Source organism: Ranitomeya imitator, chromosome 2 (assembly GCF_032444005.1).
Source record: "Ranitomeya imitator isolate aRanImi1 chromosome 2, aRanImi1.pri, whole genome shotgun sequence".
Taxonomy (NCBI): domain Eukaryota; kingdom Metazoa; phylum Chordata; class Amphibia; order Anura; family Dendrobatidae; genus Ranitomeya; species Ranitomeya imitator.
In genome coordinates, this window is record NC_091283.1 from 646530988 (window position 1) to 646546786 (window position 15799).

Genomic DNA, 15799 nt, shown 5'->3' on the forward strand with positions numbered 1-15799 from the left:
CTGATACCCCATATGTGGGGTGCATTGCAGGGCTCAGAAGGGAGGGAGCACCGTTTGAGTTTTTTAATCCAAAATTGTCTGGAATGAATGGTGGCACCATGTCGCGTTTGGAGACCCCCTGATGTACCTAAACAGTGGAAACCCCCAAATTCTAACTCCAGCCCTAACCCCATCACACCCCTATCCCTAGTCCCAACCCTAACCACAACTCTAACCTCAACACAACCCTAACCCAAACACACCCCTAACTGCAACCATAACTACAACCCTAACCCCAACACACCCCTAATCCAAACTCTAATGCTAACTCTTAACTTTAGCCCAACTCACCTTAACCCAACTCACTTTAGCCCAACTCTAACCCTAAAGGAAAAATGGAAATAACTATGTACGGTAGTTATTATTTTATTGCTTTTCCCTAACTAAGGGATAAAAGGGGGGTTTATTTACAATTTTTTTTATTTTGATCACTGTGATAGGGTCTATCACAATGATCAAAATGAACCAATAGGAAAAATGTCCTATTGTTTCCAGCTGATAGATCTCGGCGGGGGCACTGCGTGCCCCCACCATTTTCTCCCAAAAGAAGACTCCGGCTGCCCGGAGGACATCACTGGGAGACGGCAGGGCTCCAGAGGTACAAGCACAAAAAAAAGACCAGCCTACAGGCCCGCCCCGGAGCATGAGCATCTCTAATTCAAAACTACAAACACAGATTAAACAGCCATAAGATGGATTTCTTCAACCCAGGCATCATTTTAAATTAGTGTAACAGACAACTCCTGTAGTTTACTTAGAAAAATCCTGATGACAGGTTAGCTTTATGTTCACCAGGAGTAAGGGCTCAAATGAAGGTCGCATTAGGTCTTTGAAGGCAACATTTAAATCTCATGATGGGACTTCTTCAGAAGCTGTTGGAAGAAAATCAAGAGGCTGCTGTCATTAACCTTTTTATTCAACGATGGTCAGTCAGAACTTAATCAAAGTATGATCGTAGAGCTGTAATCTGGACTTTTATCCCCTTAATAACGAGCGCAGTATAAGTTGGATGCTTGTCAGCAGAGTATGAATGGAGATGCAGATCTCTTTCCGCCAGATGATGGCAGTATTATTGAGCTATCATATGTCATTAACAGCCGCAAGTGGATGCTGCTATCAATCTCTGACTGCAGCATTTATAGCATGAGGCCCAGCAAGGCGCCCTAGTCTTCACTGCCCATTGTCCCTCCCCTACGCAATTTAAAATAAGATTTTGAAACATTTTTCACCCCTCTTTTCCCCACATTTAAAATAAAGATTGAAAAAAATGCACGTGGCATCACCACATCCATAAAGAGTCTGATTTATCAAAATATCAAATTATAGTAACTAAGCCAATTGTTAAAAACCGTAAAGAGAAAAAAAAAACAAAAACGCAAGTCTAATCCAAAATGATATCAATAAAAACGTTCGGTCACCTTGCAAAAAAACAAACCATCACACAGCTCCATCGACTGAAAACGTTGCAAGCACTTAAAAAAAAAATGTTAATCTTCACCATTTAATTAGGAAAAAAATGCATGTTTGCTTTCACTGTAACCTTACTGACCTCGAGAATCAGTGATTTTTACTGTATAATGAATGCCATAAAAAATAAAACAACAAATGTGGAATTGTTTTTTTTTCACAATTTCCCCTCTCACTTGTATTGAAAAACTGGTAAAAAAAATAATTCCATTGTATGGTAAAACTAATTTAATCTTTCAAAAGTACAACTGTTCTGCAAAAAAAAAAAAGCAGTCATACGGCTATGTGGGCAGAAAATAAGAAAGTTATGACTCTTCAAAGTAAGGGAGCAAAAAATTAAAGCACTAAAAAAAGAAAAATCACCCAGTCCTTAAGGGGATAAAATATTATTTCAGTCAGTTTTGTAGGTTTTCAGGATTTTGGCAATATCCGGATGAAGACAGTGAGGAGCTTCACCATACCAAAGTGAGAAGGTCTTCCATACCTTATTGTAAATGGCATTTGTAACATTTTTCTTCTTTTCAGTAACGTATGGATGACAGTATCTTATACACCTCTTGCTTTTTTAAAATAGCTTTTTTCACAAGCCAGGTATAGGTTGCTGAGGATCTGTGTCACAAATAGGACCTTGCTGAAGCAGATCTGGAAAAATAAATTCTTTAATCTTCAAATTGGTCAGAAATCCAAACAAACACCTCGATGGCCAATCGGGAGCTAAAGTATTGTCTTGAGGGCTTCTGATTTTTTTTGTAAGGTTTTTGATATGAGAGGAGTTGGTGAAAATGCATATGCCAACTTGAATTCCCTGCAGTGCTTACAAGCGTCTACTCCAACACAAGGATCTCTTACGTTTAGATTTTTTTCTGAAAATTCCGATCTTTTTGTTATGATATATCTTGAGATTTAGACTTCATTCTTAAGGTTTCAAGCCAATGTCACGTGTCACAACACTGGACGAGAGCCCCATTGGAGAGTGAATGCCGACACCGCAGGCGAGTACAGGCTTTATTATTTTATGGGGGCCAAGCATGCAGTATGAGAAGAAGTTGTCCAAGTACAGGACAACTTCTTTAAAGGATACTGTTCTTTGTTTTCTGAAACAAAGATATATTTCATACTATCTTAAGTCACTTATCTCTTTTTAGAAAGGAGGTTTGTTTTTGAGAAACCAAAAGCATTCCAAGAAAGGTCTGAGTTGAAGGAATAAAGCTGGATTTTTATAAGTTTATTAATCAAGCCAAGGATGTTAAGATTTGGCACTTCTTGTCTAGCTCTTATACATAAGGAGGAACAAATTAGACCATAATTAGTAGATCATCCATGTAAGGGATCTTGCAGATATTTTGTTTTCTGATAAAGGCCACCACTTAGGCAATAATTTTTGTAAAAATATCCGTAGCTGAAGAGACTCTGAATGTAAGAACATTGTACTAGAAATGGAAGAATACAATTATATTTAAATATGGCAAATCTTAGCAAATTTTGGTAGACCAGATGGATGGTATAATGAAAATAGGCATCTTGTAAGTCGATGATAGCCATTATGAATTTTTTTTCATAGTAGAGGGATGGTGGACTTTGTACACTCCATCTTGAATATCCTGTAAGTGACAATGTTTCAGATATGTGTGTTCCTGTATGTTCTATTGGGTTTATATAAACCAGAAACAAGCGAGGATAACGCTTTAATTTTTTTACTGTCACTGGTACTTGGGGAGCGACACTCTTGGATAAGTTTTGAAAGTCCAATTATAGAGCATGCTGTAATTTTTGTTACAGTAATGTTTTCTTTAGTGTTTGAGGAGGATAGGAAAAAAATGAAATCTTGAAACCTTGTTTTATGGATTTCTTGATCCCCTGTGTTATGTTTGCTAATGACAGGTGTTATGAAGGCAATCCAGAAACACAGTGTGCTTAGCGATCAGAGCGCACACAGAGATCTGACAAATACCCAAAAATACAAGAACGAGCTCTGAGACGTGGAAACTCTGTAGACTGCACACCTGATCCTATCCTAAACACAACTAAAAGCGGCTGTGGATTGCGCCTAACAACTACCTAGGCAACTCGGCACAGCCTAAGAAACTAGCTAGCCTGAAGATAGAAAAATAGGCCTGACTTGCCCCAGAGAAATTCCCCAAAGGAAAAGGCAGCCCCCCACATATAATGACTGTGAGTAAGATGAAAAGACAAAACGTAGGGATGAAATAGATTCAGCAAAGTGGGGCCCGATATTCTAGGACAGAGCGAGGACAGTAAAGCAAACTTTGCAGTCTACAAAAAACCCTAAAGGAAAACCACGCAAAGGGGGCAAAAAAAAACCCACCGTGCCGAACTAACGGCACGGCGGTACACCCTTTGCGTCTCAGAGCTTCCAGCAAAACAAAAGACAAGCTGGACAGGAAAAAAAAGCAACAAAAAAGCACTTAGCTATACAGAGCAGCAGGTCACAGGAACAATCAGGAGAAGCTCAGATCCAACACTGAAACATTGACAAGGAGCAAGGATAGCAGCATCAGGCGGAGTTAAGTAATGAAGCAGTTAACGAGCTCACCAGAACACCTGAGGGAGGAAGCTCAGAAGCTGCAGTACCACTTGTGACCACAGGAGTGAATTCAGCCACAGAATTCACAACAGTACCCCCCCCTTGAGGAGGGGTCACCGAACCCTCACCAGAGCCCCCAGGCCGACCAGGATGAGCCGCATGAAAGGCACGAACAAGATCGGAAGCATGAACATCAGAGGCAAAAACCCAGGAATTATCTTCCTGAGCATAACCCTTCCATTTAACCAGATACTGGAGTTTCCGTCTAGAAACACGAGAATCCAAAATCTTCTCCACAATATACTCCAATTCCCCCTCCACCAAAACCGGGGCAGGAGGCTCAACAGATGGAACCATAGGTGCCACGTATCTCCGCAACAACGACCTATGGAATACATTATGTATGGAAAAGGAGTCTGGGAGGGTCAAACGAAAAGACACAGGATTGAGAACCTCAGAAATCCTATACGGACCAATAAAACGAGGTTTAAATTTAGGAGAGGAAACCTTCATAGGAATATGACGAGAAGATAACCAAACCAGATCCCCAACACGAAGTCGGGGACCCACACGGCGTCTGCGATTAGCGAAAAGTTGAGCTTTCTCCTGGGACAAGATCAAATTGTCCACTACCTGAGTCCAGATCTGCTGCAACCTATCCACCACAGAATCCACACCAGGACAGTCCGAAGACTCAACCTGTCCTGAAGAGAAACGAGGATGGAACCCAGAATTGCAAAAAAATGGAGAAACCAAGGTAGCCGAGCTGGCCCGATTATTAAGGGCGAACTCAGCCAACGGCAAAAAGGACACCCAATCATCCTGGTCTGCAGAAACAAAACATCTCAGATATGTTTCCAAGGTCTGATTGGTTCGTTCGGTCTGGCCATTAGTCTGAGGATGGAAAGCCGAGGAAAAGGATAGGTCAATGCCCATCCTACCACAAAAGGCTCGCCAAAACCTTGAAACAAACTGGGAACCTCTGTCAGAAACAATATTCTCAGGAATGCCATGCAACCGAACCACATGCTGAAAGAACAAAGGTACCAAATCAGAGGAGGAAGGCAATTTAGCCAAGGGCACCAGATGGACCATTTTAGAAAAGCGATCACAGACCACCCAAATGGCTGACATCTTTTGAGAAACGGGAAGGTCAGAAATGAAATCCATCGAAATATGTGTCCAAGGCCTCTTTGGGACCGGCAAGGGCAAAAGCAACCCACTGGCACGAGAACAGCAGGGCTTAGCCCTAGCACAAATCCCACAGGACTGTACAAAAGTACGTACATCCCGTGACAGAGATGGCCACCAGAAGGATCTAGCCACTAACTCTCTGGTACCAAAGATTCCAGGATGACCAGCCAACACCGAACAATGAAGTTCAGAGATAAGTTTATTAGTCCACCTATCAGGGACGAACAGTTTCTCTGCTGGACAACGATCAGGTTTATTCGCCTGAAATTTTTGCAGCACCCGCCGCAAATCAGGGGAGATGGCAGACACAATGACTCCTTCCTTGAGGATACCCGCTGGCTCAGATAAACCCGGAGAGTCGGGCACAAAACTCCTAGACAGAGCATCCGCCTTCACATTTTTAGAGCCCGGAAGGTACGAAATCACAAAGTCGAAGCGGGCAAGAAATAACGACCAACGGGCCTGTCTAGGATTCAAGCGCTTGGCAGACTCGAGATAAGTCAAGTTCTTATGATCAGTCAATACCACCACACGATGCTTAGCTCCTTCAAGCCAATGACGCCACTCCTCGAATGCCCACTTCATGGCCAGCAACTCTCGATTGCCCACATCATAATTACGCTCAGCGGGCGAAAACTTCCTGGAAAAGAAAGCACATGGTTTCATCACTGAGCAATCAGAACCTCTCTGTGACAAAACCGCCCCTGCTCCAATCTCAGAAGCATCAACCTCGACCTGGAACGGAAGAGAAACATCTGGCTGACACAACACAGGGGCAGAACAAAAACGACGCTTCAACTCCTGAAAAGCTTCCACAGCAGCAGAAGACCAATTAACCAAATCAGCACCCTTCTTGGTCAAATCGGTCAATGGTTTGGCAATGCTAGAAAAATTACAGATGAAGCGACGATAAAAATTAGCAAAGCCCAGGAACTTTTGCAGACTTTTCAGAGATGTCGGCTGAATCCAATCCTGGATGGCTTGGACCTTAACTGGATCCATCTCGATAGTAGAAGGGGTAAAGATGAACCCCAAAAATGAAACTTTCTGCACACCGAAGAGACACTTTGATCCCTTCACAAACAAAGAGTTAGCACGCAGGACCTGAAAAACCATTCTGACCTGCTTCACATGAGACTCCCAATCATCTGAGAAGATCAAAATGTCATCCAAGTAAACAATCAGGAATTTATCCAGATACTCACGGAAGATGTCATGCATAAAAGACTGAAACACAGATGGAGCATTGGCAAGTCCGAACGGCATCACTAGATACTCAAAATGACCCTCGGGCGTATTGAATGCAGTTTTCCATTCATCTCCTTGCCTGATTCTCACCAGATTATACGCACCACGAAGATCTATCTTAGTGAACCAACTAGCCCCCTTAATCCGAGCAAACAAGTCAGATAACAATGGCAAGGGATACTGAAATTTAACAGTGATCTTATTAAGAAGGCGGTAATCAATACACGGTCTCAGCGAACCATCCTTCTTGGCTACAAAGAAGAACCCTGCTCCCAGTGGTGATGACGATGGGCAAATATGTCCCTTCTCCAGGGATTCCTTCACATAACTGCGCATAGCGGCGTGTTCGGGCACGGATAAATTAAATAATCGACCTTTAGGGAATTTACTACCAGGAATCAAATTGATAGCACAATCACAATCCCTATGCGGAGGTAGAGCATCGGACTTGGGCTCTTCAAATACATCCTGATAATCAGACAAGAACTCTGGGACCTCAGAAGGGGTGGATGACGAAATCGACAAAAATGGAACATCACCATGTACCCCCTGACAACCCCAGCTGGATACCGACATGGAATTCCAATCCAATACTGGATTATGGGTTTGTAGCCATGGCAACCCCAACACGACCACATCATGCAGATTATGCAACACCAGAAAGCGAATAACTTCCTGATGTGCAGGAGCCATGCACATGGTCAGCTGGGCCCAGTATTGAGGTTTATTCTTGGCCAAAGGTGTAGCATCAATTCCTCTCAATGGAATAGGACACCGCAAAGGCTCCAAGAAAAACCCACAACGTCTAGCATAATCCAAATCCATCAGATTCAGGGCAGCGCCCGAATCCACAAACGCCATGACAGAAAACGACGACAAAGAGCATATCAAGGTAATGGACAGAAGGAATTTGGACTGTACAGTACCAATGACGGCAGACCTAGCGGACCGCTTAGTGCGCTTAGGACAATCAGAAATAGCATGAGTGGAATCACCACAGTAGAAACACAGACCATTCAGACGTCTGTATTCCTGCCGTTCAACTCTAGTCATAGTCCTATCGCACTGCATAGGCTCAGGTTTAACCTCAGGCAGTACCGCCAAATGGTGCACAGATTTACGCTCGCGCAAGCGTCGACCGATCTGAATGGCCAAAGACAAAGACTCATTCAAACCAGCAGGCATAGGAAATCCCACCATGACATCCTTAAGAGCCTCAGAGAGACCCTTTCTGAACAAAGCTGCCAGCGCAGATTCATTCCACTGAGTGAGTACTGACCATTTCCTAAATTTCTGACAATATACTTCTATATCATCCTGACCCTGGCACAAAGCCAGCAAATTTTTTCTCAGCCTGATCCACTGAATTAGGCTCATCGTACAGCAATCCGAGCGCCAGGAAAAACGCATCGACAGTACTCAATGCAGGGTCTCCTGGCGCAAGAGAAAATGCCCAGTCTTGAGGGTCGCAGCGCAAAAAAGAAATAATAATCAAAACCTGTTGAATGGGATTACCAGAAGAATGAGGTTTCAAGGCCAGAAATAGCTTACAATTATTTTTGAAACTTAGAAACTTAGTTCTATCTCCAAAAAACAAATCAGGAATAGGAATTCTTGGTTCTAACATAGATTTCTGATCAATAGTATCTTGAATTTTTTGTACATTTATAACGAGATTATCCATTGAAGAGCACAGACCCTGAATATCCATGTCCACACCTGTGTCCAGAATCACCCAAATGTCTAGGGGGGAAAAAAAAAAGTGAACACAGAGCAGAAAAAAAAAAATGATGTCAGAACTTTTTCTTTCCCTCTATCGAGAATCATTAGTTTGGCTCCTTGTACTGTTATGTTTGCTAATGACAGGTGTTATGAAGGCAATCCAGAAACACAGTGTGCTTAGCGATCAGAGCGCACACAGAGATCTGACAAATACCCAAAAATACAAGAACGAGCTCTGAGACGTGGAAACTCTGTAGACTGCACACCTGATCCTATCCTAAACACAACTAAAAGCGGCTGTGGATTGCGCCTAACAACTACCTAGGCAACTCGGCACAGCCTAAGAAACTAGCTAGCCTGAAGATAGAAAAATAGGCCTGACTTGCCCCAGAGAAATTCCCCAAAGGAAAAGGCAGCCCCCCACATATAATGACTGTGAGTAAGATGAAAAGACAAAACGTAGGGATGAAATAGATTCAGCAAAGTGGGGCCCGATATTCTAGGACAGAGCGAGGACAGTAAAGCAAACTTTGCAGTCTACAAAAAACCCTAAAGCAAAACCACGCAAAGGGGGCAAAAAAAAACCCACCGTGCCGAACTAACGGCACGGCGGTACACCCTTTGCGTCTCAGAGCTTCCAGCAAAACAAAAGACGAGCTGGACAGGAAAAAAAAGCAACAAAAAAGCAAAAAGCACTTAGCTATACAGAGCAGCAGGTCACAGGAACAATCAGGAGAAGCTCAGATCCAACACTGAAACATTGACAAGGAGCAAGGATAGCAGCATCAGGCGGAGTTAAGTAATGAAGCAGTTAACGAGCTCACCAGAACACCTGAGGGAGGAAGCTCAGAAGCTGCAGTACCACTTGTGACCACAGGAGTGAATTCAGCCACAGAATTCACAACACCCCTGGTTCTATTATTTTTTTGCCACCAGAGGAATTTGGAGATTCTGCTTTCTACTCTTTTAGCATCATTGTTTATCCAAGTTTGAACAGTCCTGATTAAGAAGAATGTTTTTGCCTTTTCCTCTCTTAGGATAAGCTCCATTGTACGCCTTCCTCATCGCTGAAGAGGCTAGCTTTCTGAGGGACGAAAGGACATTTGCCTTTTGAAGATTTTGGCTTCTGGAAGATATTTCTTCTTGTTCATTGGCTTCTCAATCAAATTGTCTAACGTAAGTCCATAAATATATTCTCCCTGGAATGGGAAAGAGAAGAACTTAGATTTGGATACATTGCCTCAGGGCCACATTTTAAACCACAGGGCACATCTTGCAGCCAAGACGATTGCTACAAATCCTGTGGCTTTTTGGAAACGATGTGTGTTCCTCAGATATTCTACAAGTTGTACCAACCAGCAAAATGTTGATCTTGTGACACAAGTGCAAGTGAAATTTGTAATTAATAAATAAAGGAAGCGGTTTTCCCCAAGACTTTTGAAACCTATAGGATCTTTGACTTGGGAAGAACCTTTGAATAATAAAGTTGTTTTCTTTGAAATGTTTCTGTCAATTCTTGGAATCTCTGACCAAGATTTAACGCCCCCATACACAGAATAATGTCAGCTGATATCAAGGGGTTTGGTCAACAGTCTAATGTATATGGTGGCCACAACAGCTGATAGGGAAAATGATGATCCAATTTCAGACTGCCATGTTCTCTTGGACATAAACCTCTGGCCAGTTTGTCAGACGGTGGCTTTTTCAAAGAGAACACAGCCGAACAAATACTCCTGTATATGGGATAGCCTGCCCACATGGCAGTCGAACAAACTGTCCGTTGAAGGCTAGCACCAAACAGCTAATCTAATGTCTTTAGTCACCTATTGGTCAAATGGAAATCTGCATGTGAACTCATTAGAGACAGCCAAGCTTGTTTTTCGATGCATTAGATTCTGTGTATTTTAGTTTCTGGGAAATACAAGTTTTTACTGGACTATAGACCTCCAAATATCTCTTCCTGGAGTGTACGTCACCTTCCCTTCTTCCATATGCATTGTACTTCTTTCAGCACAAAATAATTCCTCCATGTCCTCAGAAGAAGAGTACTGATTAATGTATTAATGATTAGTAATATGAACATTTTTTTTCAATTAGTATAAAAGTAACTGGAGTAAAAAAAAATTCCCACATGTACTATGAGTTGCCATGTTGATGTCTCAGAATATGACACTTACACACAACAAATATGGAAATATGGCAGGCACAGGCCGTAAGAGATTAGAGTTGTGCTCAGACTCCACCAGCTGTGAATTTTGCACTCCCAGTCATATGCAGTACATACCGTAAATATGAAGGAGCCACATTCTGTTTTTTGTACTGCTGGACTGAACTGAGCGCTCTTCCATGTTTCTAGCAGAGGCCGCTTTTTACCTCTGCAGTATTGGAGAAGAGCAGGGGGACTGAAACTGGCTGGATCCAGTAGTCTGAACAACTTCAGAGTGGCATTCGCAGACTCTAAAGCAGGGGTGCACAACATTTTTTGGTCCAAGGGCTAAATCAATCTCAAAGGCCACAAAAAATTTAAAGGGGAATTTACATGAATGCATCACCAAAACTTGCTTGAGGAGGATTTGGAGATACTGTATTTTGCTCAGTTTCTGCTCTAAAAAATATCTGTGAACATACACTAACTTACAATGATCTTTTGGAACAGAACCTTGCAAAATCCTTTTCATGATCTCAAAACTTTAAGTTTTGAGGATTTTTAAGTTGTGAAATAGCCATGAAGCCCGTTTTGGATTGCTACATGTGTACAAGATCACAACTAATGTCAATACAAGAGTTTAGAGTCAAAACCATCATCACCACTTGAATGCAGCGCCAGAACCACCGTGCGTACAAGAATGCAGTGCCAGAACCACCATCAATACCATTCATACAGAACTAAGCTTAGTACCGCGATCAATTGTAATATCATGTCAGCCCCATATATAATTGTATTACTTGAACCTAGAATTTCCAGTACGTCCTTAACAATAGTAAAGAGATCCTGGGAGTTGTTGTTAACCAGCCATCATCAGACTGCTGACCATATAGGAACCACAGCACTGATGAGATGCAGGCAGTATTACAAAAACATATACAGTTGTGCTCAAAAGTTTACATATCCCGGCAGAATTTTTGCTTTCTTGGCCTTTTTTCACAGAATATGAACGATAACACCAAAACTTTTTCTCCACTCATGGTTAGTGGTTGGGTGAAGCCATTTATTGTCAAACTACTGTGTTTTCTCTTTTTAAATCATAATGACAATGCAAAACATCCAAATGACCCTGATCAAAAGTTCACATACCCCATTTCATATTACTGTGTATTGCCCCCTCTAACATCAGTGACAGCTTGAAGTATTTTGTGGTAGTTGTGGATTAGGTTCTTTATTCTTTCTCTCAGATGGTAAAGCTGCCCACTCGTCTTGGCAAAAAGCCTCCAGTTCCTGTAAATTCCTGGGTTGTCTAGCATGAACTGCGCGCTTGAGATCTCCCCAGAGTGGCTCAATGATATTGAGGTCAGGAGTAGAGATGAGCGAATTTGCTCGGGTTCCCTCTTATTCGGCAAGTTGCAGAGGGAGCCTGGCTTCCTGGATTGCGCTGGCCGATCAGCCGCAGTTGCATGTGTCACGGCTGTGTCACAGCATATGCATGGAGAGCCTGTGTGTTGGGCTCTCCATGCAGGTGTTGTGACTGCCGAATAAGAGGGAACCCGAGCAAATTCGCTCATCTCTAGTCAGGAGACTGAGATGGACACTCCAGAACCTTCACTTTGTTCTGCTGTAGCCAATGACAAGTCGACTTGGCCTTGTATTTGGATCATTCTCATGTTGGAACATCCAAGTACGTCCCATGTGCAGCTTCAGGGCTGATGAGTGCAAATTTGCCTCCAGTATTTGCTAATAAAGTGCTGCATTCATCTTTCCTTCAACTTTGACCAAGTTTTCTGTGCCTTTGTAGCTCACACATCCCCAAAACATCAGCGATCCACCTCCATGCTTTATAGTAGGAATGGTGTTCCTTTCATCATACACCTTGTTGACCGCTCTCCAAATGTAACGTTTAAGGTTGTGGCCAAAAAGTTCAATTTTCATCTCATTACTCCAAATTACCTTGTTTCAGAAGTTTTGAGGCTTGTCTCAGTGCTGTTTTGTGTATTGTAGGCTAGATACTTTGTGGCATTTGCACAGTAATGGCTTTCTTCTGACAACTCGACCATGCAGCCCATTTTTCTTCAAGTGCCTCCTTATTGTGCATCTTGAAATAGCCACACCGCTAGTTTTCAAAGAGTCCTGTATTTCAGCTGATGTTATATGTGGGTTTTTCTTTGCATCCCGAACAATTTTCCTGGCAGTTGTGGACGACATTTTTGTCCCCTGAGGAAGCTGTTGTGAAACGCGCGTAGGGGCGCGTGGGTATCCCTATTGACAAGGATATGGGTAAGATCTACGGGTGGTCTCAGGTCTTTCACTGCTTAGATTATACTAGCCACATGGCTGTTTGATACAATGGAACTTTAGCTCTTGAGACTTATGTGACCATTTAGGCTATGGATTAAATTATATGCACTAGGCACTTTATTTGAATTAGATATCTGTTTGGGCTATATGAGACAGCTAAATTTCCATACCTTTGTCCTTGGAGTTTATTATTTTATGATATATATATTTTGTCTTTTTTTGCTCCAGTTTCTGGTGTTTGGATACTTTGAGGGAGCTCCATAGGATACCATTCAGTGTGGTCCTGGTATACAATTTTTCTGGGACTAATTTTTGGTATCGTACTATGATATCTGTATTTGAGATATTGTGTTTGAAACTACTGAATTAAAAGTCCTTTAATTCTTGAAAATAAAGTGGATTTTTACAAAGCGGTGAATTTCAAAGTTGCTTTTTCTTTGCAAGCTTTTTGCAATTTTCAATTTCTACAGAATAGAGACAAACCCTGTAATTCCATGTCCTTTTGATGGCTTTGTATGAAAACATTTGTACTTGTCAAAAGTGGCAAAATTGTGAAAATTGTGCCGCTATCCAAATGCTTCTGAACACAACTGTATGTAACACTGAAAAAAACACCACACAACTCACCACTCAGAATAGGAATTAACATATAGTACAACACTAGGTACACAACCTGAGTGTATGCCCAGTATGAGTAAAGAGAATCTGTCAGCAAGTTTAAGCTGTGTAATCTGAGAGCAGCATGATGTAGGAGCAGAGACCCTGATTCCAGGGATGTGTCACTTAGGCTGTGTGATGTTTTAAAAAAAAAATCAGTGTTTTATCAGCAGGAGATTATCACTGCAGGACTACGTGTCTCGTGCAGACAGTCAGGTTAATTTGTGTAACCCCAGCACTGATTAGCAGCTTTCTGACAATATACAGTGTACACAGAAATCAGGCAATCGCTGGTGTGGACGGGCTTATATATGGCTCAGCAATGAAATCTGTCAGCAGGTTTTTGCTACCTCATCTGAGACCAGCATAATGTTGGAATAGAGACCTTGATTCCAATGATGTATCAATTAGTGTACTGGGTGCAGCAGTTCTGAGTTTTTAGACATACCAGATTCCAGAAAGCTGACCCTGCCCATACCACAGCTCTCTATGTACATTGTCAGTGGAGGGAGCATAGTCGTTCTGGCAGGTGTGTGAACTGTAGTGCAGGCAGTGATAATGCCCGGTTGATAAAACCTACATTGTAAGTAAACATCAGCACACAGTTTAATAAGTGAAACATCGCTGAATTCAGTATCTTCACCCCTATATGATGCTGTCCTCAGATTACATAGCAAAAACATGCTGACACTCTCCCTTTCAGAGCTGCAGCAGAGCAAAGTTATTTTATCACAATTACTGCATCGCTAGTCTAGGATTATTTAGTCTAGAAAAAAGATGACTGAGGGGCGACCTAATAACCATGTATAAGTATGTAAGGGGACAATACAAATATCTCTCCGAGGATCTGTTTCTACCAAGGAAGGTGACGGGCACAAGGGGGCATTATCTGCGTCTGGAGGAGAGAAGGTTTTTCCACCAACATAGAAAAGGATTCTTTACTGTTAGGGCAGTGAGAATCTGGAATTGCTTGCCTGAGGAGGTGGTGATGGCGAACTCAGTTGAGGTGTTCAAGAGAGGCCTGGATGTCTTCCTGGAGCAGAACAATATTGTATCATACAATTATTAGGTTCTTTAGAAGGACCATGATCTGGGGATTTAATCTGACGGAATATAGGCTGAACTGGATGGACAAATGTCTTTTTTCGGCCTTGCTAACTATGTTATTAGGGTCTCTGCCCCATACATCATGCTGCTCTCAGATGGAATAGCAAAAAAAACTTGTGGCAGATTCCCTTTACGTATTATTTGACTAAAAACTTCCCAGCAATAATCTGATTTCAAATTGTTAGGAACCCAGCGGAGTCAGCAGTTTAGATTTGGGAGTATGCTGAATAAATAAATGGATGACTTTAACAAAGGGAACCTATCTTGTAAAATAACGCTATTAACCTGCAGATATGGGGTTATTCTGCAGGGTAACAGTGTTCTGACACCGTGCCGTGCTCGCACTTAGAACTGTGCTGCCGGGAGGAAATTAACTTTATTCTTCCCGGCAGGCTAGGATTTTCAGTCATAGGGATGGGTTGGCATGGTTTTGGTGGCTGTAATCACATCCTCGGCACTGAGTGACAGCCAGCTATAATGGTCTCTGGCCGACACGAGGTCCCGGGTCTGCGCGCGCTGTGGGCTCCAGGCGCGCCCAGCGAAATGTGGCGGGACTTGCTTCTGAGTCTGTGCATGTGCCGGGGACGCTGGATGGAGCCGGTGTGCCCTGGTGACAAGTGCACCAGAAAGCGAGGCCGACTGGGTCTGCGCATGCGCGGGACGCAGGATGGATATCCGGTGGCTATCCGGTGCTTCCCAATGAGGTAGCGCACCAGGAACGTCAGCGGCCATCCGGGACTACACATTTGACAGCCTGAATTTTCAGAGGGCACTATTAACACAGAAAGGATTCTCCCCGGCGTTAGTTGCTACCCTAATGCATTGTAGAATTCCTGTAGGACTAGGATATATGGAAGAATATGGTCTTAGTTTTTAGCTTTTTTCAGGGCAGACTGTTGGAAGTAAGGTTCCAATCAGAACCATACAGTATTAGAGTTTCTTCAGGGGTAAGGAGATGGGCCTAGCCACCAGCACCCTTAAGGTGCAGGTATCGGCCTTAGCAGTGCTATACAACTATAACCTGGAGGCAGATAAATGGGTGGTTAGGTTTATTAAGGCATGTCATAGGTCAAGACCAATTCAAGCTCCAAAGATGCCTCCTTGGGACTTAAATCTAGTCCTTTAAGCGTTAACAAAATCGCTCTTTGAGCCCCTACATGAAGTGCCAGCTAAAATACTAACACTATAGATAGTGAGGTTAGTGGCTCTGACATCAGCCAACAGGGTTAGTGATTTACAGGCTCTATCCATTAATTATCGATTTATGCAGATATCGGATGATAGAGTAGTTTTGAGGCCAGATCTGGCTTATCTCCCCAAGGTTGCCTCAAAATTTCAGGAAGTGGTTCTTCCCTCCTGTAGAAAACCAA